This window comes from Lagopus leucura, unplaced genomic scaffold (genome assembly GCF_019238085.1).
Source record: "Lagopus leucura isolate 7727_CA_CO unplaced genomic scaffold, USGS_WTPT01 Super-Scaffold_73, whole genome shotgun sequence".
NCBI classification, from domain to species: Eukaryota; Metazoa; Chordata; class Aves; order Galliformes; family Phasianidae; genus Lagopus; species Lagopus leucura.
The window spans coordinates 67,168,315-67,195,422 of record NW_024962252.1 but is presented as its reverse complement, the minus strand read 5'-3'; the positions used below and the strand labels follow the sequence as shown (position 1 = coordinate 67,195,422).

The 27,108-nt window shown below is 37.5% G+C and overlaps 1 protein-coding gene across 1 annotated transcript in view; it reads right to left on the bottom strand.

Moving 5' to 3' along the window:
- The window catches only part of CHRM3 (cholinergic receptor muscarinic 3), a 256,251-nt gene that overhangs the window by 150,793 nt on the left and 78,350 nt on the right, over positions 1-27,108 (bottom strand). Inside the window, exon 2 of the mRNA XM_042887211.1 lies at positions 23,966-24,078. The gene's annotated coding sequence lies outside the window, so the exon portion shown is untranslated. The remainder of the gene's footprint in view (positions 1-23,965; positions 24,079-27,108) is intronic.

The following is a 27,108-nucleotide window of genomic DNA, read 5'->3' as shown; positions in this document are numbered from 1 at the left end:
CCCATGGTCCCATAGACTTGCACACATTCAGTCTAATGAGGTGGTCTCAGATTTGCTCTGCCCTTACAGTGGGGAGGAGTTTGCTCCTTCAATTCCCACCAAGAGGTCAGGTATATGACAAATATGAGAATCCTCGTTGCTTGTGAAGACTGAGGCAAAGAACTCATTGAGCACCTCAGCCTTCTCCATATCTGTTGTAGTCATTTCTCCTTTCTCAGAGTGTGCTTTCTTTGGTCTCTCTCTTCTGGCCAACATACCTACAGAATCCTTTATTGTTGTTTTTAACCTCCCTCACCAAGTTCAGTTCCATCTGTTCCTTGGCTTTCCTAATCCTATCTCTGCAGCCCTGGACAGCATCCCTATATTCTTCCCAGGTGACAGTCCTCATTTCCATTACCTATACATGCCCTTCTTTTTCCTTAGTTTGACAAGAAGGATCTTTGCCAAGCCATGCTGGTTTCCTGCCTTTTCTGCCCGCTTTATTATTCTGAGGGATGGAGAGCTCTTGCACTCTCAAAAAGGCATCCAAAGAGTACCCAGCTTTGCTCCATTCCTTGGTCTCTAAGGACAGCTTCCCAGGAGACCTCATCCAACAATTCCTTAAACAGGCAGAAGTTCACTCTCCAGAAGTTCAGAATCCTGTCTCCAGTCTTTGCTAGCCCCACATTCCTCAAGAACTCCACCAAAGCATGGTTGCTGCAGTCCAGGCTGCCTCTGGTCCCAATGTGTTTAATGATTTCCTCTGCAGTGGTGAACACCAGATTCAGCATTGCTTCACTTCTTGTCAGTCTGCCCAATATGTGAATCAGAAAGTTATTGCCAGTGAACTACAGGAGTTTCCTAGATCACTTGCAGCTCACTATATTGTTTTCCCATGTTGTTGACACTGCCAACCAGGATGAGAGCCTGTGAACATAAGACTTCCTGCAGCTGAAGCAAGAAGGCCTCACCAACAGGCTTCCCTTGATCATGTGGCCTGTAGTAGACTGCAAGCACTAGCTATCCTTAGATTAAGATTACATTTCCTCCTTAATCTTAACCCACAGGTTCTCAACCTGTTTCTGAGTCTTTCTTAGAGGGAGCTCCTCCCAGTCTATCTAATTTTGTTTGTTTGTTTTTAACATAGAGGACAACTCTCCCACCCCTCCTACATTGCCTATCTGTTCTAAAAAGCTTATAGCCCTCAGTGGTGGTATTCCAGCTATGCAAATCATACTACCATGTTTCTGTGATAGTTTTCCAAGCGCACTATGGTTTCCAACTCCTCCTGCTTATTTTCTAAGTTGAGTGTATTGGTATAGAGGCACTTCAGCTGGGCTTTCAGACATATTACATTCCTAGAGGACTCCTCCCACAAACTTCCAGAACAAATCATTTTTTCCCTCACTGCTTCCTATAATGACAGTGTTCCCTCATTCTCTATAACTCAGTGGTATATCCCATTCCCCAACAGTTTCAGTGTAAAGCTCTGGTGATAAGCCCAGCCAGCTTGCTGCCTAGTATATCATTACCCTCCTTGTCCTATCCCATGACAACATTCCTGGTTTGTCAAAGTTGTGTTCTAAATCACAGAAGCCATAGCCTTCAGCATGACACCACACACGCAGTCAGTGATTCAGCTGATCCATTCTCCTTTTTTTTCAGATTCCAGTCTCCAGTTGGGAAGACGGAGGAGAATACTACCTGGGAGGATTGAGGAGAACACTACCTGTGCTCCCAATCCCCTCAACATCTTCCCAAGGAACATAAAGTCTTTTTTGATATATTTTGATTTCCTGGTCGAGGTCTCATGAGACACAGCTTGAAAAATCAGGAGAGGATAGTAGTTGTCAGGTTTTATCAAACTCGACATCCTCTCGATGTCCCACATGCAATCCTCCAGCAAGCAGCAAACCTGGCACTTCAGTGCCAGCAAAGAGACCAGGAGCTTTGGAGCAGACAGGCAGGTGGGTGTCTAGGGCAGAACCATGGTCCATGACTGGGAATGAAGCAGCCTGAAGGTAAAGAGGCCAGACTTTAACCAAGGGTTTGTTGTTAGGCTTCCTTGCTATCTTGAGCACTGATTTTGCCCCTCCCTCATAGTTACCCATAAATTACAGTACAAGATTTCTATCTTCCTTGGCCTTTTCTTTTGAGAATGAGAACTTACAGGGTGTTGCTAAATATGCAATCAGTTGGCAAGAACAGAGACTTTTCATCTGTAGAGTTTCACTGACATAAATATCCCTTCCTCCCCACTGCTCTTCACTTGTAGCCAAGCATTCAAGCACTTCTGCCCCTCTATCCCAGAACAGAGCGCAGAAGTGCTCCTGTAGTTACTTAACAAGTCTCAAATGTTTTCTACAGAGCCCTTCCGCACTATTTCTCCAAGTAGGAGACAAGAGCCATTTTCTGCATAGTTTGACACGAACAGAAAGTGCAGCGGGGAAGCTGGAGCCCTGCCACGCGTCTTTCCAGACGACAACCACACCAGCTCTCCTTTTCTGAGCTTTCCTTCACCAAGGAATTAGGACATTTTTGTGCTGGTTATCCAAAATGTTGTTCAGTACCTCTTTAAGTATAATGTACAAAATTCAGGTCTAGTTAACGTGAATGTGTACATATGCCTATAATCAACTAAGGTGACAATTGCAGAGTTGGAAGCTTCAAATTCTTTTATCTGGAGCAAGTCTGAAAGTTTCCATTCTGCTTAGTCACAGGCAATATATTACTCTGATCCCAGCTGCAGACAGCAAGTTTCTTATTAAGGATAGCACACCATGAACTGGTATTAGAAATGTCTGTTAGAGATACTTTGCATCTCTTGAATGCGATTAAGAGAAACACTACATAGGTTATCAAAATGTAGTATACAGAAATCAGAATGAGTTCCTGATGCACTGCTAGAAAACTTTTATGACTGTCAGTCAATAGATAAATAACACTGAAAGAAGCACTGAAATGCAGAAACCTACAGAAAAAGCTAATTTCAAAAGCCAATCCTTAATGTCTTTCCCCACTGTGATGCCTGGAATAAGGTTGTATAGTTTTTTTCTTATTTTCTTATAGTTTTCAGTGCCATTTTATTGAACCCTGGAGGTAAACATGGCTTCATAAATAACTGCAGTGCAGGAATTTGACTAAATACATGGTCACTTCATAAGCAGTTTGCATTTAGTCAGACTTTCAGACTTCATGGAGGTATTTTCTCATGGCCACATCTCTATTACCATTCCAAATCTTAAATAAGATTTCTCCCTTCTGTCTCATACCCATATGTCTTCAACCTCTGTAAATAAACAGATCCCCTAGAATCACTGTACATAAAAAAAAAAGCAGGCTTACAGCCATAGCTGAACAAACACAAACTCCTGCTTAGCCTGCACAAGCGTGAAGATGAGCAACAAAAATCAGTCCACTTATGCATCTCCGAAACTTTAATCACAAAATCAGGCTATTACAATTGTTTTCTACTTATGCCCATTGATGAGTGGGTATAAAAGCAATGTGCTGTTCCTACCATTTCAAAATTGTCACCTAAATCTCCCAAATGAAGGAAACAGTACATGATGCAATTTGCTATAAAGAGCAAAACAAATATCCTTCCTCAGACACTCAGATATATGAGCACTCTTTGAGCTACCTTTCCAGAGCATCAGAATGGACTCTGGCTACGAGCATGCACTTAAGTAGCCACACAGCACAACAACCCGCTTCCACCTGGCCAAAACCTCTACCTGGCAGCCACCAAGCCACCAAATTAGTTATCCTTCAGCCCCTTGGCCAGACTCCAGGCCCCCACACACCACCTTTCCCTGGCCAGTCCCATCTTGCTCAGCCATCCTACAGCCAGAGAAAGGCAAGAGGTGCCCCTAATCAAGAGCTTTCATAAGCACTGTCGCCTATGACCTGAATGGGATGAGACAATGGAAGGAAGGGCTTAGCAGGATTTTAAAGCAAATTCAGAAAAGAGACAAAGGCAACACAAGCTAATTGAGTGGAAAGGCAAACTGTTTTCTGACACACTGCTGTGGTTGCTGAGCTCCTTCGGAGAAAGCTCAGTGGAAAACATCTGAAGCCTGTCATTACATTCCATAAAAAGAAGGCAATTGACAGCCTTCCGAATCAGACTTTCATAGGATTACTTGTATCCAATAAACACCAACTTACTTACTTTTCTATAAACAACTATCACTTAATGGTAATAAATATTAATTTTTCAAATCATAAACATTCATACAACATGGAGAACTTTGTTTCCTTATATCATGTAAAACTACTACTGTATTGTCCCCTGTCCTGAAATATCTTGCAAGATATTTGAAGGCATTTCAGCAAGAATTTTAGAGTGTGGAATTCAATATAAACCATTTTCTCCAGAATACACATATATTATAGTACTGTAGTGAACTAGACTGGCTTGTGTCATGGAGAAGTTTTGACTATCAGCCAAACAACCAACAAGCCTCTTAGCAGACACATGACTAGCAAAGACAAAGCTATGCTCAGCACGGTCATATTTTAATGACAATCTTGAAAGGCACCACCTAGGGCAACTTAGGGTACTTGGCAAAGATTTTACTGTTTAGAATACCCTTCATCTCCACTGTAATTAAAGAAGACAAAACTTTACCATTTCTCCTTTGAAAAAAATGCTAGTCTCACTTTCTAGCAGGGATGTAGTGTACTCTACAGATTTTAATCAAAGCAACATTTGCTCTCAGAAGTGGGAGAAACCTGCTTATTTAATCTACTACTTTGCTTTTGAAATCTTAAAGAAACATCCTTGTCCTCTCATCTCTGAGGTCTCTGTCTTTCTGCTGCAAATGTGTCACCTTCATCTCACAGGCATCACATGGTTCTCCACAGGCATAAAGTGATGTGCCTGCTGGCCTCTTGGAGGTGCTGAACCAGAGGAGCCTGGCAGTGTCAGAGGGACCAGAAGGCTAAGCAGAGGCAACTCTATGGCTCTCAGAGCAGGGAGAGCACCATCCCTGGGGGGTCTTCAAAACCTGAGTGACCAAAGCTCAGCTCTGCTAATCCATGAGTGTAACAATAGTAGTTCTTTCTGTTTTCTGCGTATTTCTGTGCCAACTCCTCCTCATGCTGAGTATTATTTTGTTGTTTGTTTAGTTTAAGGACGATTTAAATACTTTCCAAATAGTGTACAGGAAGATCCCCTCATATGTAGCAACATGCTTTTCTTATCTCTTAATCTGTAGATTTTGACAAGCACAGAATTTACATATAGCCATCAAGATGCATATGTCCAACAAACACTTTTTTGAATCTTTGACCTATTTTAGATTTTGGACCATTTTTCTTCATCCTCTATTTTTACTGGAGCAGTAAAATAAAAAGGATTTTTCACAGGATCACCAGACCTTATGTTTCCTGGCATTAATTAAAAATATAATAATAATAATAATAATAAAAGAGTGTCAGAGAGAATGGATTTGATCTCTACTAAAATAAAGAGGATCAGAGATAAGGAGAGACAAGTAATGGGTCTCAGTATTACAGTGGAGAAAAAGGTATGACTGGCAAATACAGAATGTTGCAGAAATCACACAAAGCACAAAAAATGGCTTTGCAGTTGTTATTTCACTGCCTACAATATCTGAGGAAAAGAGAAAAAAACGTATCCTCTGTTTATTTTCATTCACCCAAAGCACTTTGCACTTAGCAGACGCCAGCATGTGTTTTGGCTAGAAACACATAATTAAACAGGCTTGAAAATGAACAATGGCAATAGGTAGGAACTGAATAAGGCTGAGTCACTTCACACCAGCTTGCATGAAGTAGCATCACCAAGAAAGGCAATCCACAAGCTCCAGTATCCCTGGTAAGTTCACAAAACCAAAACATTTGACTGTATGGCAACTAGTTTGAAGATTGAACTATAATCATGAAAGGGGGGGAAATGATCCATCTACATACAAATAAAAATGAGATTTTTATAAAGAGAACCTATTTCAATCACAATGAATTGCTACCATATTTTCATTATTATCTGTACCATTCTATTACCACAGTCGAGACTGTAGGATATCAATATTTATTTCAGTATGGGGGGTGATATCCTTCAAAACTTAATGCTCAGCAGTGGCTTTAATGTGATACAGACATAACATATGTAACAACCTCTGCTTTTCTGAAGCTCTTTCTGTTCAAGCAAATTAAGCAGAAGGACTCAGGTACTTGAATGTCTTTATGCACCCAGAGATTTTCATTTCTGAAGATCTGAGCCATTGCTGCATAGTCAGGGTACTGCAATAAACCCTAAAAGACAGAAATCTTGCTAGTTCAGATCTGTAACTTAAAGGGGTTTTAGTGATATTTGCATAAAATCTGTTCTTATCCCATCTAGGCAGAGCCTTCCAATACCATGAGTTGCATTTTACCATTTTGCCTTTGCAGAACAGAAAGGAAGCATTTAGTCACATAGTTACGCTTCCCTATTTCTAAGCTTTACTAGCTCTTTGCACTCTATTTTTGTCCTAAACCCATAATTTCATCTTCTGTCACCAAGCCAAGTGATTCCTCGCAGGAACCTAGAGAGCTACTTGCCTCTTCCTATGCATCACTAGTTCAGTAAACACAAGTCTTGAACTTTGCTTGACTAGCATTTTAAATATTTCCCCTACATGATTCCTGGGCATTGGAGCTATCTCATTAAGTCTACTTAGATTTGGAACAAGCAGTATAACCAGGCATAAGGGGGAAGGCATAAGGGGGGTTTACCTGCCGGAAACAAGCAGTTCAAAAAAAATCTCTTCAGTATGATATGTAACAGGGGCTTCTAGGGCCACAAATTATTCCTAAAAACATCTTAAATTTTACTTTAAAAACGTCACTCTAAGCAGAGTTGGTTTTTTTTTTTGTTTTTTTTTTTTTTTAGAGATTACCTTACAACTAAATAAAGAAAAGAACAAAAATAAAAACAGAATAAGTATGAGGCAGACAACTGAGCAAAAGAATCAGTATCTTGAGTTCAGTGATCAATAAATTCAGTTTAACGTTATACTAATCAACATTACCCCTTTTGCTTTCCTTATCTCTTCTTATACAAAGAATAAGCTAGTTTATCCAAGATAAGCTCACTAAAAAATAGTTTTGATTATCAAAAATCTCCTAAACAGGAAAAAAAAGAATCACACAAACTGGTAAAATAGGATACACATAAAATCATGTTAAAGACTTTGCTACCAGATAATGCTTGCCAAAGTACATGTCTGAACTATATGACACCCCCACATCACTTCTATCTGTACCCAGAAAGACATATAAACTGTTTTATTGATAAGGGCTTCGGAATGCCTCTGTGGTCTAATGGGAATCAGAGACAGAATAGAGATCTCCTGCTGCTTCCTCCAAAACAATAATGGCAGAAATGCAGTCTGTGAGTAGATTAAGCCACAAATTGTATTTATTCAACGTTAAAGGCATTCACAGTCCATCTAATGGGAAAGAAGCTTAATGATGTCTGGAAGAACATATGAAGAGAAGAGCAGTACTCAGCAGCAGGAGCTTGTCTGAGCACAATGATGAAACACCTAACTGACCAATTCTTTGCTGCAAAAGGCACCTCTCATTTGACAGTAGCTTCTGAAAGCAAGAAGCCGCCATTGTTGACTACTTCACACTTTTATTTACCATGAGCAAGTGGGTGTCTTCTGAGGCTTCACAGCACCATGAGGCTTCCTATAGCTCTCATTCTGGTTTACCCCAGTCTGGAGGCAGGTATACGTTCAGGCAGCAGCAGCCAGGGCTCTGTCCTGCACTGTAGGGAGTGCTCTGGCCTCTGTCCACCAGAGCACTTAGTGCACGGCTTGTTTTAAACACGCCAGCAGTTCCACTGAAATTTGGAGAGTCGTGGTAGGGGAAGAGCCAGATTATACCCAGAAACCATGAAGGCATATTAAAAACAAGAGCAAAGTGCAATTTAAAGCATTAATACAATCACTTTGCTGGGTCAGGCAAATATATCCTTGCAGACAACTTGTTCTACAGCACATTAATAGTCAGGGATATCTCATAGCCCATTCATGGCTCAGGTACACTACTAAATGGGTAAAGCATGAGAAAATGGAAAATTTTGGAATATCACCTGTTGCCTCCAAAACTAAAAAGCAAGGCAGAAACTGAAATCTGAAGCATGCCCCCAGCTCCCGTCCGGCAGGCAGTGCTCTGCACCATGAAGGATGTGCACACCCTTAACTACATTGTACAATCTTGCACTGCCTTTTAACAGCTCCACAGGTCTGGTAAATTTCTTTTCTCTTTGACACTGACATAAGCAATAGAACTGTATGAATTATTCCCTTGAAAATGCTATTAACATCTCAGCACTAAAATTACATTGTGTCAAGCTGTAGACAAAAAAAAAAAATAAACTATTTCCAAGGTACAGAATATTTTTGTAGACTCAGCACTTCTAGGATAGGATTAAGAAAAAAAAAAAAAATAAAACCACTTTCACTTGTGTTCCTAAATATTAATTTATCCCTCACATGGGTAAAAGGAAACTAGCATTGTACCCTGTTGTTCAGATAAGATATTCTTAAATGTGAATTTACCATAATGTACCATTTTTATTTGAAACCAAATATTTTAAATTTCAAGAATACAAATTTATGTCATCATTTTTTATATCTCTTGCTCAAATACATCTGAAACAATTCAAATAATATCTGTTACATGTTGTAATCAACACCTGAAATGATAACCTCTGCATTGGTTTTCAGCCTAGAGGGATGAGATAATAAATAATCTCCTTTATTCAAGAAATACCTTGTAACACAAAATGCCAAAGCTCTGTAAAACAGCGCTAGCATATCTTAGCAAACTGTTGTACCAATGACATTTTAAAACTTCACTCTACAGGAACTTTAAGCTAACAGACCTGCAATAACATATGATTCTCAATTCTGTAGACCATGAAATTGTAATGCTTCCTCCACTGTGGCTGAGAGAGCCTCGGCTTCTCTAACACCATAATGAAAAATAGATTAAAATTAAAAAAAGAAATTAAAAAATCATGAAAAATGAATGTAAAATTTTTGAAAAAAAAAAAATTGATTATAAAAGCTAGTTTCAGTGAATGCTAACACATTCATTGAATGCAGTATCTCCTCTTCCTGCTGTCCAAATCCACATTGCTTTATCAGGTCTAGTGACTGAGAACCCCAGCTCAGAGCTTAGCTTTCTTGAGGCAAGGATTGCACATCACCAGCTGCACAGACTTCATGGGCCTCCCCTTGGGGCTGGAAGTCCTGTGGCCAGAAGGAGGGTAGCACTGGGATAAGGGAGAAAAGGCCAGGGGCAGCTCAAGCTGGTCTCTAGGTTCCTCACCTCTTGCACTCACCTTCACAGGGGCAGGAGTGGCCATGCAGTCTAGCAGCTGGCATAGGGCAGAAGGGAAGCCATGGCCCGTCAGGTCACGAGCTGCCTACCAGGGATGAGTGATCTCTCTGGAGGCTAGGCTGTGAATGCAACCTCCAGAGGTGAGAGAGAACAAGACAAAGCTGAGGGAATTATGTATTTGTGCCCCACAGAGATGAAAGAAAAGCTAATGTGTAAATTAACGAATTGCCTCTTTGGACTGCATCCAACTGGCAGTCTCAATCTATAGAGGAATTATCTTTTGCCATGTCTACAGGAATGGTTAGAGTTCAGAAAGCTGATAATTCTTCAGTGGAAGACCAGAAACTTCAGGTTAAAAAGGAGTCCTACATGTTCTGAAGTCTGAGAAAATCACTGGGGAGAGTACTTAAACACCAGGCACAGTCAGAAGGTAAAGAGAAGAGTTTCATCAAGCAGTGCTTTTGGCTTCAAGATGGAGAGCAGACTAGCTGAGAAAGGGAGCTGCCTGCATGAGAACGGGAAGGCACAAGGAGAGATCTGTCAAATCCATGGAGGGGTTTAGCTGGATGCAAGAGTGTTTGAAAGCTGTAAGAAAAGGCATACTAGACTTGCTGTTTTTTAACACCTAGATCTGTCCAGTTTTTGGTGCTAAGACTCTTGCAATGAACCTTTCAGGTGCTGAAGTACTCCTGGCCATCTCTGTCACTTTGGTGGTTGTAATGCACATCATTAGAAAGAGGATTTCCACATGTTCACAGTGCTGCAAGATCTCTAATTATAACATCCCTTTTGCTGCCTAACTCTATCAGATATCATCAACACAACAGTTGTTGCTGTTGTGAGAATGCTGAGCATTGATGGTCTTTAAGAGAAAACACAGATCAAGGTATCATACTCTGCTCTGCTTCTCCTGATGCCAGCACTTGCTATATGAACCAGTTGCAGAAAGGAAGTTCTGTATTTGCTTGTTTTAAAGGGCATCACACATGAACAAGTGAGGCTGTTCTTCAAAGCCTATCACGTTTAGCTGAGGGTGAATCAGCCCTATGATTTTACTATGCCACCATGTCTTAATGCTGTGTGATAAACTATTTAACATCTTTCACAAAGAAACTTCTGCTTTTGTGGGCCATTGGTTAGATATGATATGGTATGATACTAGCAAGGTGAGTTTCAGGTATATCGACCTGCTCAACAACAAAGAGTCATAGCATCTACTAATATTAATTAAATTCGTTATTTAATTTCAAAGTTGCTGCAGACTCCAATCGCCCTAAGAATTTCCTTCTAACTCATAGACTACATTACACATAGTTTATAGCATTTGGTATTGTGTAAAAATTATTCTTCTCTTCATTAACGGTCTTCATTATTGTCTTTCATGGATTGTACTCGCCAGCTCAGTTGAAGCCCAAAGTTTTAAAAGCAACTGGTGGCAGGAAAAAAGGCAATGATCAGTTTTGAATACATTAATAAATCCATCAGTAAATAAGGAGAGAAATGCATTTTAGAGTTTCTTTCACAAGCAAGAACAAACACTGTGGTAACTGAAAAGGGCCATACACAGGTCCAAATAATCACAGACCTCACGAGATGATCCCAGTTTTTTTATGACCTCCTACAGAACTAAGTAAGTATTGAAGAAGCTGCTCCACAGGTTTATTGGGGAAAAGAAAATAAAGTACATTTCTATTTATATTGAAGTCCAGGTTAAATATGCTTTGGAGGTTAGTTTAGTCATTATTTCCCCAAATTATGAAATACAAATGAGAAACAAATCTGAGCTCAATCAGAAATTACTTCATGAGAACCTTCTAAGAAGTATTTGAAGCAACTGTTCCACTGCTCCCACAAAAAAATCTTGCCCCACTCCCACCAAGTGTGGGCTCACAGTGAACAGACGAGAGAGGGATAGGAGGCATTATGTGCAAACCATAGGATGGTAACTGCACCACAGAGGTGCATTTAACTCTAGGTTAGGTGCAGGTTCATTTAACTCTGGACAACATTCTCTTTGTGCGACAACTGCCAGTGCCTTGGAGACACAGCCCAGATATTGCCCTGCAGAAAGCCATATTACAAACCACACCTTCAAGGCATCACTTAAATCCTTTTGAAGGAGCCCTGCATTAAGCCACACAGTATTGCACAGATCAGCATCTGACTTCCTATCCCATTCTATAATACAGCAGAACTTGCCACTGCTGCTTGCAATAAATTCTGGGCTGGCATATCTGAATCAGACAGCTGATTTGGACATCTGAAAAAAAAGCATGGAAAGATATAGGAAAAACAATGAACCATGTCAGCATCATATAGTAATGCATGGTGAATTTCAAGTTTCCTTTAGGGACAGGCACATTACGTTTCACCCTACCTTCCACTACTCATTGCAGTCATTGCTTCATGAGTGCAAGAAGAGTTCATTTTCTGAAATAAAGGTTACATGCAAATCAACTATTAACTGACAAAGTCAGTCCAAAGCAATCTACTAAGGTTAACAACTGTCCTTCAGACATTTCAAAAATATCATTATCCTAGGTCATATTAGACATGGTTTGGAGACATATCTGTAAGGAATGTATTTACCCAAATCTTACTAAAGCAAAACCTTTATACGTATACATGCATAGTTCAAAAATGTGTCCACTTTCCACCACATAAGGTTGGAACTTTGACACACTGACAGTTTCTCAGCCACAAAAAAAAATTCCCAAATCAGTCCTGTACCACTGTTACTAAGTCACCATTAGTCTACATACATTTAACTTCAAAAAGTAAAGAAAATGATAAAATGTCCATGTGTTGAGTTTTTTGCACTTCAAAGAGCAGCACTCAGTATTCACTGAGCCAGATTAACCAAGTAGCAAGTTAATCAGAGGAGTCTGCACATTTGAACAAGCAGGCCATAGAATGAAGGTAAATAAATATGTATGAAGTAGTCAACTACTTTGACTATATTTCATGCGTGGTCCACAAAACGTGCCTGGAAAAGACACATGGAAAAGAAAAAAAAACAATAAATGGAGAGCTCAGATAGCCAATTAACACTGCTAATTCAACTCATAACCTAATGCACCACTTACTGTCATCTGCATTCAGCCAATGAATAGATGACTACAGTTCACAAGAATTACTAGTAAATAATTTTCATGTTGCCCTTTCCCTCATAAAGAAAACACCACCGTGACAGAAGATGCTTGACCTATTTTCTAAGGAAGATATTTCAGAAGGGAGTTCTCCTGTTCTGAGAGGCAAGTAGTCTTGGTCAGGAGAAACTTTCTAACTTCAGAACAAAAGATATTTTATTTCAAAGTAGATACACGCTTTCTTCTTTTTTTTCTCTCTCTCTCTTTTTTTTTTTTTTTTTCTCATGCAGTGCTCATTTACGCTCAGCCCTCCATTATTCCTGTTTTCTGCTCTATTTTCTTTGGGCCTTCAATATTTGCAAGAGAATATGAGCTTTTCCTTCTGAGCTTGTGCCGAGGCAATCATCCTTCTCTCAACAGGTTTGGGGCAGCACCAATCCCACAGAACTGCAGTGAGATACATCCAACAGATGCTCATGGATTTGAGAGCATTACTCTGTCACAAACAAGGAATTTTGAGGCTCTTAATTCTTATGCTTAGCACAATTCCCCTCAAAGACTGGGTGGCACGTGGAAACCCACACTGCTACGGGCAGAGATGATGGGTTAGTCACGCTTGAAACACTACTCATTTGAAAGGGTGGAGGAAAGAAAGTGGTTTATTTTTATTTAGCTTGCAAAGCACCAAATTCCCCTTTGGGAAAACTAATTAATTTTACATGAATTTCTTGGAAAATAAGCATGAATTTAACTACTGAGGGAAAAAAAGAATGTAAACTTACCTTTTTGATCCTTGAAAATATTAAAGTGAGTTTGGGAAATGCAAAAAACCTACAGTTCTAACAAGCATACTGGAATCTCAAAGATTCAGCTACAAAGAATTTGTGGGAATGCATGCACAAAATACATATGGAAAACAGTGATATCTGCACAGTTCAGGAATTAGAATATGGGGCAGGATGGAGAGGGAGAGCACCTTCAGCTTCAAGAATGAATCCTAGTGGCTCAGTGTGTTCATGAGAGGTTTGGCTAGTCCTGTGGTCACAAAAATTTCTAGACTTGGATGATTTTTCACCTCTCTTCATCAGGAAGCTGAAACTTAAAGGATTAATAAAAGCATTTTAAAAAATACTATAGTTATACAGTCCATCAAGCTTGAAAAGCATCCATTTGTCTCAGTGATTTAATGCAGACCTACCACAGGCAGATTTTTAAATGCATTGCATCACACAAATTCAACGCGCATTCTGAGCGAGAGCATAAGACCACGACAGCATTTCTGCACATGAATACTGGTGCCTTTCTTGATTTTCTCAGCTAATTATGACATATTTAAGGAAGAGGAGAAGACGGGCAGAGGGGAAGTAAAAGAGCTTAGCTTCAGTCCTTCAGGTAGATAAGAGCTTATCAGTAATTGGACACCTTACAATCATCAATTCAATTTGAAGTACATATAACACTGAGAGCAAAAAATAAAAGTCAAACGTAACAAAAAATTCTGTCAACAATGATATGGCTGAGAAATGTGTTTTAAAAGTGGCTGTGCAAAACGGTTCACAAGCAAAGTGTATAGCTTTCTTTAAATTAACCAAATAGAGTAACTGTTAGCAGTCTCACGCTACTCAGTAAAGCAATGATAATGTGATAGTGTTCATCCTCTGAAATAGCCATGACTCTTCAGCAACAGCTGAATTATCTTGTAGCTTATAAGTGGCTCAGGATTACAGGCAAGGTAGCAGCAGAGGGTGTGCAAAGCCCCTCCCACGTGTTGCATCAGAATTGGAAGTTCTACTTATCTCTCATTGAGCCATCAGTTCCATGTTGCCAAAGTCTGGGAGCACCGAACACTATCAAACAACATAGCATTACCATATCCTTCTTAAACACAGAAATGAAATCACCCATTCCTAAAGACTAGGCCTTTTAAAAACAGTGAAAGCTTTTTTATGCTTTGTCCTTTCCATTCACAGGCTTAATTATTACAAAACACAATGGACAAGAAGTTCCTTAATTTTGCAAGAATCCTTTAAAAAAAAATCAAAACATCTTGCTTATACAAAATTTTAATATATTCAAAAATAAATTGACACACTCTATGTATAGTTTACATTTATATAGAGAGTTGTCCCTCCTTATTGTGCCTGTTAAAGAAAACTGGCAAACTTCTTATTAAAGAAATCCATTTTGAATTCTTTCTTCTCAGCTAGACTTGAGTTCTTGTTTCAAAGATTTGTACTAGAAGTTTAACAAATATGGTGACTTGGGCTTGAATTATTTCAAATATGTACATTTTCAAAACAAAAGGAAATCTAAAAGTATTCCTACTTCAGAGCTGACTCACATGCAGAACTAAATCATCTGCATTTTAAGACCTTGCTTGGAGTTGACACAAAGTCGTGTCACACTGCAATTTAAATTACCTCCCAGCTTCTTTTGGCAAGAGCAATCCTTGGATAGTAACTAACGCTATTCTTTAGAGATTTTCTAGCATCAACACCTGAATTCATTTAATCTAAGCTTTTCAGACTTGACATCACCTGCTGCACACGCTAATGCATTGCTCCAGGCTCTTGTTGGAAATGTTGTCTGATGCTTCTAGTCTCACAGGATTCAACACTTCACAGCAGATCCCTTACACTTTCTCTCTCTCTCCCCTGAGCATCATCACACCCACAAAGCCTCTCTCAAAAGCCTTCAACAGCTCTTTGATAGCTGTTTTATAGACAGCCCAACTTCGTAATTTCATGATTTTCTTAAATGAAAAAAGCTCTTCTCTACCACTCATGAAGTAAAGCCAAAATATTAACTGTCTTTCAGACAGCAAAATGCAGACCATAGGATACTTTAAACACATCTTAAATGTTACTGCAGTGCTACCTGTTTCTAAAAGTAATCATTTTTTTCCAGTCTTTTTAAGTGAATTTACCTTGAGGAGGCAACACAGCAGCTGCTTAGCTGTGCCAAGCCACAGAACAGCTTAGAGGAAGAATTAAAGACTAGCAGACTATGCCACTGAAATGTACTAAGAAGGTTATTATGCGGGATGTAATACAAGTTGAAATCTGGTCAGGGTAACCCCAAATGGCACATTCTCTTTTATTAGTATAAATGATTGAAACCTTTCTGTTATTTCTCACCCAGAAGATTTCAGCTCTAATGTGTGGCACTGATAAATTAGCACTATTCAAGGAGATCCTGCATAATGCAGAGTCAACTTATTAACTTCACTTGGCTGGCAATGAAACTCAGATTGTAAGTATTATGTCCTGAAGAAACCTATATATTCTCCAGTGGGAAATAATTTCTACGCCACTTAAATGACCACACCGCTGTGCTGAAACATGACTATTAAACAGCACGCTCATTTCATTTTGGAGGGGAAATGTCTAATCCATGGAAAACTACATGAGTAAACAAGCACTCTCACCACAGACAGGAAACTTTGAAAATAGTAGAAATAACAAGTATTTGGAGAAAAGCTACCATAATGGGTAACACTCTAATGTGACACTACATTGAAGCACCATTTTTGCAGAATCACTGAATCATTCAGCTTGGAAAAGACCACTAAAATAATCTAGTCCAACCCCTGACCCATCACCACCATGCATGAGGGACTAAACCATGTCCCTCAGTGCAGTTCTTCCATTGTAAGTTGTGCAAAAGACACTACTTGGAAGCAAATATTATTATTAGTATAGATAGCATAGTTAGCATGAAAGGCAATGAGCTGCACAAGCATGTCCAAACCAGAAAAATTAGTAATAAGTAAGACTAGGATTTTCTAGAAAAGAAATGACAAAAGAAAAATTGTGTTGTACAAACTAATTAAGTGGACATTGTTGAAATACATTGGTCTTTTCCTGCAACAAACAACAAACAAAGAAACAAACAAAAAGTAGGAAATGATTTAAAGAGTATTGCTTCTTCAATTTTTTTTATTTCCCAAATAAACTCCAATTTCTAAGAAATTTAATATCCTGCTTATGTATAAAAAGGGAGCAGGTAAAATACAACACTTGGAGAGTATTATTGCTGTGAACGTCAAACCATCAAGGAAACAAAAGATCTGAAGAGCAACACTGATTTGGTTTAAGTGCCAGTATAATTGAAGACTTTTTTTTTATTATTGTGCTGCACAATAACAATAGTTAACTTGTCTCTTCCTGCTAGAAAGATCCTACCATTTGAGGGAGCCTTTGTGCACTTAAAATGCAGAATCACTTGCTCAAGTACAATTGCTCAATGGATTGTGTCTCTGCCTATAGCGGGGCAGTGGGGTGGAACTAGATGATCTTAAAGGTCCCTTTCACTCCAAATCATTCTATGGTTCTACACAATTGCTGTAGCTCCAACGAAATAAAGATAAGTACAGGAAGTATAGAACTGAGCTCTTCATGTTTATCTTGGCTCGTTTTTAATACAAAAAATAATACTGCATTCACAGTCAACTCCAGAGGATAATATAACCCCTCCTACAATAATATCTTAGATAATAGAGAAGAATTGCCTTCTGGATTTGCCTGTCTCTACACCAGATGAAACTTACTGTCATTCTAAAGATATCCATCATCAGAGATGCACAGTAATGGATTCAGAACACAGATAAAGAACAAAATAGTGCAGGCTTTTTTTTAAAGAAAAGACATTACTTGCCAATTTTGCTCATCTTACAAAAGAAGATGCTGCTCGTTTCCCCCAAACAACTTTTTTAATCTGCTTCTATATTATTTAAGCTATGCTTCCCTTTTGTTTATATATACATACATACAGCTATACACATTACACAAAAATGACAACAGTTAATGACATCCAGCAAATTAACATATAAAGCATATATTAATTTTTGAAATAATAAATATATCTCACTAAGCCAATAGTTCCAGTTATTTAAAACCAGTATCCTGGTGTACCTGAACTGCTATTTCCTTAATATTTTAGCATGATTGAGAACTACTTTTTGATATTCTATTCACAGTGAAATTTCAGCAAATAATTTACAACAAAAATAAGAATTTGCAAAAAATAAAAAATAAAAAAAAGCCTGAACACGTAAAATTATATTTCATATGAGCTGCTACAAACCATTGTAAAATGCACTTAAATCACAGAAAATGCAGTCAGAAGAGATATTTACGTACAGCTGTAGAAAACAGACAAGGTCCTTAAAAGTTTTGATGATTTTATGCTTTACTTCAACTTCATTAATTTTCTGGCAAATAAGGATACATAGTAACAATTTGGCACTACCACAGACTTGAAAAAAAGCAAAAGTATCTACAAAAAAAGTAATTATTCTAGCAGAAAGTCCGGCTACTCTACTTTTAAAAATTGGCACTGATGTAGCTTTCTAGAATACATTATTCTCATCATAAATTGCAAATGCAGCAGCACGCGAGCTGCTAGGAAGAAAATTAACTCTATCCCAAATGAAACTAGGACAAACAGTTTGGTCTTCATGAGAAATTTCTATTCATGCTAACAGATTGCTAATACCTAAAAGTTTTTATTGACAAGCATTTTAGAAAAAGCTGAATTTATGAATAAATTCTCAGATTTAATACAGATAACATCTAAAAGCAATTGATGCAGAATTGAACTAAGGATGCCTACTATAACAGCATGAATTAAACTTATGAATCTCATTCCTCCCCTTCTCTGGCACTTCATTAGTCCTTTCAAAACCTTAGATATTTTTCCATTATTTGAGAAATGCATATTGCTTTTGAGAAACTGTGTCTTCACAAATGTCGTTTCCTCTTTTCTACCATTGCTAATGCTCGCTAAAAACTATAATCATAGAGAAAGGAAATATAGGCATTAGATCAGTGAGAAGTTCAAGAGCAGCAGTGATTCTTACTCGTTTTTAAATTGTGCTTTGCAAAGCAATTTTTTGAATGTGTGTCAAAATTATTATCATCACCAATGCTTGTACAGGGTGAGAGCCCATGACCTTGGCTTTTTGGTTCTGTTTAACATGTAATTCTGCCACAGGTCCTTAAAACAGTTCTCTGCTATTGAGGAAATTACAGAATAATATTACTATATTATAAATAACAATAAATAATACTGGGGAAAAAAAAGTGAAAAACAAATCTATATCTCTTCACAATGGCAATCCAGAGTAGTCTGTGTTATTCAGCAATTTCATCAGTGACGTGCTGCCAAAAGGTTGCCAAAAGGTCCAAATGGCAAATATGCAGTTGGTGCTAATTTACAGGGAGTGCTGTCATGGCTGTGATGGCAGACCCTCCAAGAAGAAAGACCCTCAAACACATAAAATCACAGAATACCTACGGTTCGAAGGGGACCTAAAAATATCTAGTTCCATCCCCCTGCCCAAGGCCCCATCCAACCTGGTCTTCAACACTTCCAGGGATGGGGTACCCACAACTTCTGAGCAACCTGTTCTCAGGTTCTGCATCACCATCCTCTGAGTAAAGAATTTCCTCCTAATATCTAATCTAAATCTAAATCCAATTAATTAGATGACTGGAAAAATGTTTTCAGTCAAGCTTTTAATGTTTTTTTCCCTCCCCATGATTAGCAAAGGACAGCTTTCCTCTTCCACAGTTGAGACCACACAGCTTTGAACATCTCAATATAAACTTGTTTATTTCAGAACTGTGTTCATCAAAAAATTTAGTTCCAACATATATATTTATGTAACATAAACCTCCAAAAGTAATAACAGAAAGGAACTTAGGAACTTTGCCTGATAATTATGTAAGAACAAAGAAAAAAATGTCATCATTCATTCCTTTTAGTACTCTTAGGTACTACATACCTTTTAGTACTTTTAGCAGAAGAAGTAATGCCACACACAGTGACACTGTGTGTCCCCTCCTGCCAGCTCAGGTGCCCTTACAAATGTCAACACAAGCACTGGGCAGCAGACTCACCTTAAACTTCAAGACCGAAGTAAACAAAACTTGGAGGTGAACGATCAAAATATATTGACTACTAGTGTCTGTCATCATGCGAAAGCAGTTCCCAAAAACTTGACTTTCACCAATAATCAAGAGAAATCCAAAAGATATGGTGAGAACACAATGACTGACATCTCCTGCCTTGCAAGCTAGCACACAAATGATGCTACTCAGATCAGTATAGAATTTAAACACAACAGCAGCACTACCACACATACTCTTCTCACCCTTTTTTCTTTTTTTCTTTTTTTTTTTTAAATGCAAAAAGCCCACAGAAGTTATATAGCAGAGTTTGTGAACTCAGCAGAAAACCATGCACAAATGCAAACTGACAGCAAATGAAAATCTTTCACTGTTTCTATTCAGATAAAGCAATTTCTTGCAGCAGTTCATTTAAAACCAAATCTTATGGTCATGTTATGAGGACACAAGTTGTATCTTAAGGAAATAAAAAAGAAAAATGATGCACTGATCTGTTATGATATAACATTATTAGTTAAGATTCCCTACTAACAGGAAAACCCTAACAGAGTGCAAACCAACAGCAATACCTCCTGTGTTACTGAGCTTTGCCTTAACCAATAACCAACTTTGAGGAGAGTTTCTCCATAGTTTTTGAAGCTTCTGGGGCAAAAGTTATCCAGGAGTCTTGACACATGGTAGACACAGTATTTGTTTGATAATGAAGTACAGAAGGAAAGGAAAAGGAAGGGAAACTAACTATTTGAATGTTCAGACACAGCAAAAAACCTGGTTCAAATTCACCTGGACCAGAAATTTTCAAGACAAATGCTGACACTTAGTCATCTGTTTCTGTTTATTTGCTGCAGGCATCACAGAGCAGACTGTGTCTCAGCAGGGTTGTGATTACTTCCATAAATAATGCATGCTTCATTTTGATTCATTTTGTGTACCTGTTATGCCATTTACTCTGGCATCCAGAGGAAGCCCAGCTACCAGTTAGCATAGCAGAAAGGATAGATCCAGATTCAGTGTAGGCATCTATGTGAGAACAGATGGAGTAACACCCTAACAAAAATTAATCTATTGAACAATGAATGTTCACAATAAGAAAGCAATGGGAATAACAAAGAAAGGATTGGTTTTCATACTTACTGGCCATGATTTACACTGAAATAAAACACCTTACTTCAGTTACAACACTGAACTGCATTGAGCCATTAGCAAAGAGGCTGAAACTAGAGTTCAGCAGCATAAACATCCAACACCCAATTGCTCCATTGGTATTGGTCTAAGTAGTTTCCAGTATTTTTTTGTAGTTTCCAGTATTGGTCTAAGGAGTTTCTGAATGTGATTTTTGACAGAGGTTGTTTTGAGCTAAGAAGGGTATCTGAAATTGAGATCCAGGGCTCGACCTTCTCCAAGTTTTGTCTTTTTTTGTGATAATCTGGTGTGTGGGTTTTCTGGATTTTTGTTTCTTTGCTTGTTTTTAAAATCTGATTATATTGTTCTAACACCACCAAGCAATTGTTGATGTTATCCTTAGAAGTTGTTGTCTACACTGTGTAACACTCCAAAATATAGCTTGTGAGCACTCAGGCTTTGGGATACCCACTGTAGTCCTTTAATTGAGCTTTCTAGGCTTTTTTTTTTAGTTGCCTTCCAAATAATGAGATCATATACTTAAAATTCTTCAGTTATTCTTGTAACTTAACATATGGTCTCACCCACTTATCTTGTTTGTAGATGTTCTGACCTTTAATGTTTTATATATCCTCATTTTGATTATCATAAATGTCTCCTAAACAGCAGCTAGCATCTGCTCTTTACAGCTTTTTTTTTTTTTTTTTTAATTTTTTGTTGACTTTACATATTCATAATCTAAAAAAAAAAAAAAAAAAAAAAGGCCTTTAAATATTAAAACACTATATGAAGTTTCAGATTTTGTTTGATTTTGTCTGTTCTTAATCTCAGCGGAGCTGGCTGTACTTTTCATCCCCAGAGACACGCCAAAATTGTTATCAGCTGGTTTAAATCAAAATGAAGATACAATGTGTGCTCTAATTGTAAATTTTACATTTGCAGTACTCCTTGTAAGACATTCCAACTCCCTTTCATGTAACTTCCTGCATTTTAGCACACCCTCTAAAAGGCTGACACCATCAGCTCAACACATCTTTCTCTAATAGGTTTCCCTGATCTAACTAAAGGAGTATGAGATTTGGGAGCAAACTGGTACTGTTACTATGATTATAAACTACTATTTTACAGATTCTGTATGTCTATTCCTATTGTGAATCTTCCTACTTCTGTAGGGTTTGAGTTCAGCAAATAAGGCCCATCTAGTCTCAAGATAACATTCCTGCTTCAGTGGTAGGAAAACATCCTCCAGAATTTGTATCGTGTAGTAACATTCAGTCTACTTCCTTATGTCCACATTAAATTAAATCCTGTGAAAGAGAAGCCTTGAGCTAAGTTTCTGGGTTATTGAGAATCTGTACTTCGTGCTGAGAGGGCATGATAGTGAGGGAGAGATGAACATGCCTTTCTCACACCTGTCCTCTTTGCTTGAAGGGTACAACTGATGAATAGATTGCCATAGCAAGAAGTTTTTTCTTGTGTGGGTTTTTGTGTTTTTTTTTTTTTTGTTGTTGTTATTGTTGTTGTTGTTTTTTTAAATCATATGCACAACATACAATGACATTTCCTAAACAAGAATTTAAAATATGACTTTTTTTTTTCAGTTTGGTCACGAAGGAAACACTATAGACTGTATTCTGTTCTCACGTGGGTGGACACAGAGAATAATTTCAGTAAAATGTGGTGCAGCAGATCTCTGTAATAGGAGACAAAATCCTGCAGTGTTAACACATACAGAGTAGACACCCTTTTCTCTGTTTAAAGAGGTTAGTCCTTCCACCAGACCTGTCACAAAGCCCTTATTTCACCATGAATCAGTGCACATTCAGGATGCAAAAACAGGCTCAGAAATGCATGGCACACTGCTGATAAGGAAGAGGAGAAAAGAAAAGGTCAAGTCTTTGAAGCAAATCAGCTAATTCTGCAAATAAAAAGCCTGGTTAGGGAACAATGCAGGACTCAATGAATACCCGGGGAACTGCCTCACAGAATCAACAGGTACTAGATAAAACCATCAAACAGTATCACATTTTTCCAATAATTTGCCAGTGGAAACAAGTGAGGTGATGTTTTCTTTGCTATTTATCTGGTTCTCTGGTATCAGATCTGTCTGGTTTAGGCATGTCATTTGAAATTTAAAGCCAGGTTGACACTGGTAAGAGAGGTAGATGAAAGGTGTCCTCCAAAGGATGAAAAAAGCGCGCTATACCTCTGGCCATTTCACTGTGTAAATAACTTACTTCCACCAAAAATAACAGTAATGAATTTTGCTGGCAAATATCCCTATCCATTTATACAGGATATTTAAACACGTCTTTCCATTATCAAGTGCAAACACATCTTTGGAAACTGTACTGCCTCTATGTTACTTCATTACAGTACTTAAGCACATCATAAGAATGGCTTTGACTAATTCCATTGTTTTGTCTTTTCTATTCTCACTGCTTTCATCTCTGATATTTTTTTTTTCTCTTGCATATTTCTAAGGACTCAGAAATCTAGAACAGGAGTGGAAATAAAAAATACTTTTCATGCTGGCTTGTCAGACCTTTTCTTGCAACTTGTACTCTACACATAAGGTAACAAACTTTTACATATAGTTTTTAACAGTAGCTAATCAATCATCGATTTCATAAAATTTGGTATCAATCACAAATAAACTGCTTTAAGAGCCAGGTTAAAATCCTTTATTATAAAGGAGAAGGACAAGACCATAAGAATTTTAACCTCAAATGACTGACCTAATATTTGGGCAGGATTCTGGGCTGCTATTTTATGGTGTATTGAAGAACAGTCAGTGAAACATTGTGATATCCAAATTTGGTTTGTCAGTGTTAAATTTTCGTTTAGCCAAATGAACAGTTTGAGCTTTGGATCACATTATTGCATGTCTGGACTCTGTGGAAAGCATAAATGGAAGTTTTCTTGTACGATGCAAAGCCTTGTTTTTAACATTATTAACACTACTCATGGATACTACAAGCGGAATAATTGAAGGCATAAAGTATAGACAATACAAAGACAAAACTGAGAACTCCTCTAAATATTTTCTCCAACATATTTTTCCTATGTTTTTAATTATATTTCTAACGATGTTGCTTTTCTTTTTCCCCTTAAATACATAAAATACATTGTGATATGTCTGATACTAAAAAAAAAAGCATTTGGCTTGAATCTATTTTGACCTAAAATATTAAACACTGAGATAAAAATGCTTTCAATCTGAAAGGAGAAACAGCAATTCAAGGTGTGTATAAAGATATTTGCATAGCTCCAAAGTCATCTAAAGAGAGAGGCAATTTTTCCAAGTTGATTTTATAAAAATCCTTGAACAGCTTAAGAACTGATTTCTATGCATAAGTTAAATTAACAATGCTAGGCTAATCCAAATAAAAACAGTGTGAGCACCATTCAATGCAGTTTATTGTAAGATTTTAGTTCCTTCTCTGAAGTAAATAAAAAAGGTATTTATCGACTATGCAATACAAGAACAAAACTCACCATGAACAAGGAAGAGGAAATGTATATATCATGTTTCAGATGACTGTAGATCATCCGGCCTGTAGCTGGATATACCACACACCGCTGAAAGATTTTGCCATAACGATCAAGATCTAAAAAAGACAAAAACACAGAAGATAATCAGACAAAGAAATAATAAAAACTAATAATTCCTTATTTAAAACACAATTTTAACTTTCATTGCTCTTTAAAACATGCTATTAAGGAAAGTTCGAAAAATCCTGTTTCATACTATCATCATCTAGCAAGAATTTATTTTATAACAGTTGTAATGCATTTTGTTTAGTTACTGCATCTGCAGTTCTTTTGAAGGTTTTGTAGCTTTCAAACTCTTCAAGATTCAGAGTCTTTGTTCATTTTTGTTTTGTGATAATCATTTTATGTACTTTTACTCAAATTTCACCAGGGCTAATTACTAAATAAAAAAAAATACTGAATCATTCTTTCATGCTACCTCCACACTCCTAAGAAATGCTGCAGAAATGCTGATTCAAACAAAACATTTGACAAATTTGAGAAGATACATTTCTGCTCAGAGTGAAAAGGGATGGTAGAGGTCTACATTTTGAAGAATCTCATTTTGGCATTTTCTGTTTTCAGTATTTTCTGGCAGAAGAATCTTTATTTCAAATTAGAAGTTAAAATAAAGTTATGATTAAAGTGAACATGTTATCAGAACACAGTGGCTGGCCTTTCACAAATCACTTTGAAATCATGGGAGTCCCAAATATGTTTTTAATCAGACATAGAATAAAACTTCAGAGGTTTGTTTCAGGTGAGGTTTTACACTTTCCATGGAACTCTGTAGATCTTAAATGTTATCAAATTGATTTTCTTTTCACATTTAAAGAGAAAAGCTCAACTTAAATGAATATAATTTTCTGACTATTTTCCAGAAATTGTTTGCAACCACATCTTACATCTTTTGTCCTTTACAAGTAAATTCTGTTGATTCAAGAAACTGCATGAGCCTTCCAAATACTTAATCTTCTGTCCTGCCTTCTCAAAAAATCTGTTATAAAGACTGAATTAAGGACTTAGCCAAGTCATATACAAATTTATTAAAATTGGATGAGTAGAAAATGTCATCACACAATTTTTCTAGAACTAAATATTCTTATCTAGAATTATTGAACAGGGAAAATCATTTTTTAACTGACAGAAATATGGGAATATTTTATCACCGTGGAGACTTCTGTGAAATTTAAAACAAACATGCTTAGAAAAAGACATTCCAGTCAATAACAACCATTTTTAATATGTATGTTCTTCTAAATAAATACTTTCCTATTACTTCCTATTCCTAGAAATACTTTCCTATTAATTCTCTTTCAAAAGGATAAAACTACATATTTTCAAACATGATTGGACTTTGTGCAGATGCTCAGCAACTCTGTAGCAGATCTTACACCAGACTTCTTACTGTTCCTGCTTCTTGCATCCCTGCTGTCTTTTCAGCACAAGAGAATAGGAGTTGGCGAATACTTTATTTTCAAGTCAGGTCTTTCTCCTCCAGCCAATCACCCCTTGGCTACAGACCCAGCAGTGCTGGCATTAAGGACAGAGCAGCACAGGATTAGGCAGGCACATAGGAAAGTCAGACATCTTAACCTGACTCTGCGGCTATGGATATGCACTCATAATATGCCCTTGTTGAGAAGTATTTTATCTGCAGAGACAGCATCTCAGTGTTTGCTGTAGTATTTTTAATGCAGTATTAAAAATTGTCCGCTTTATTATAACATGCCAATGAACTACGCAATGCAAATTTCTAAAATTTACACTTAATTAGGGCAATTACATTCAAATAAAATGAGAAAAAAAATGTTAAAAAAAATGATATGGTCATTTGGGATCTTTTAAAAGATCTTTTTTCACATAGAGTCTTCAAGAACCAATAGTTTTAGAATATTCTTTTCTCATAAGGTGTTCAGATAAAGACATCTACTTGCATCATTTAAACGACTTGTTTTTCACCATTCCTAACTCTGAATATAAGAAAAAGTACCAGCCTGGCTTTGCCAAGACAAAATAGACAATCAAGTAACTAGATTTTCCCCTCCAGGGTAACATCTCTTGAACAGGATTAGACTTCAGTTAATTATAAAATCAAAACAAACAAAACATTTTTAAAAATGTGGAGAATTTTTCACTCTCTATTCTCTCCCTTAAAATATATGAAATTCATGCGATGACTCCAAAAGACTTGTTGTTGTTTTTCTTTTCAATGTACACCAGCATATACTGTCCTTTCCACCACAGCAGCACTTTCGCCAGAATTTTCACAAAGTTCATCTAATGCTTCTTTGCAATGTGAGAAGTTGTAGGACACAAAAAGCAGTCAACGAGTACAACAAACACAGCTTGGCCAGGTAAACTTTATTTTCTGAATAACTCTACTTTCTCTAATTACACCACTGAAAATAGTGGAAAACTCACATTTTGGCCTGTGGTATTTTGAACGCCATGTCTTAAGAAAGAAAAACGAACTCTGCAAGGATGAACACTGTTGTGGGTTTTTTCTTGGTTTTTTTTTTTTGTTTGTTTATTTGCTTGTTTTTTTTGTTGTTGTTGTTTTTTTTTTTTTTTTTTTGAGTACACATAAGAACAAATAAGACAATATACCCAACAGAGGCTTTTTCTAAGTATTTTTGAAAGTTATTAAACTCTCAATTTCTCTCCTGCAGCAGTCTGGACTATTTTACAACAATAATATTTTAAGTGTTTTTAAAAAAAGGGAAACAAAGACCAAAATATCCAAAATACTAACAGCTACAAATCTGCTCATAGCAGCTAGTCTTGGTCTGTTGCCAGCATGCAAGTGGCATGGTGGGATGGTGAGAGGCTATTCCTGCCCTGCTAAATGCAAACACATAGCTGGACGTGTACCCACAGCCAGATGGAAGACCATGAACCTTGCACATCAGCATCACAAAGGGACAGTGCAACCAGCCCCAGGATGGAACAAGGAGTAGTTCAGTGGCACAGTGGGCAGCACACACTAAGCACTCAGGTTTTAAGGTCAGAGAAGCAAGAAAGGACACAGTTTACAATGATGAGATAATTCTGGGTTCACTTAGGAACAAATTTAGACCATGCCTATGCCTCATTGCCATCTCCAC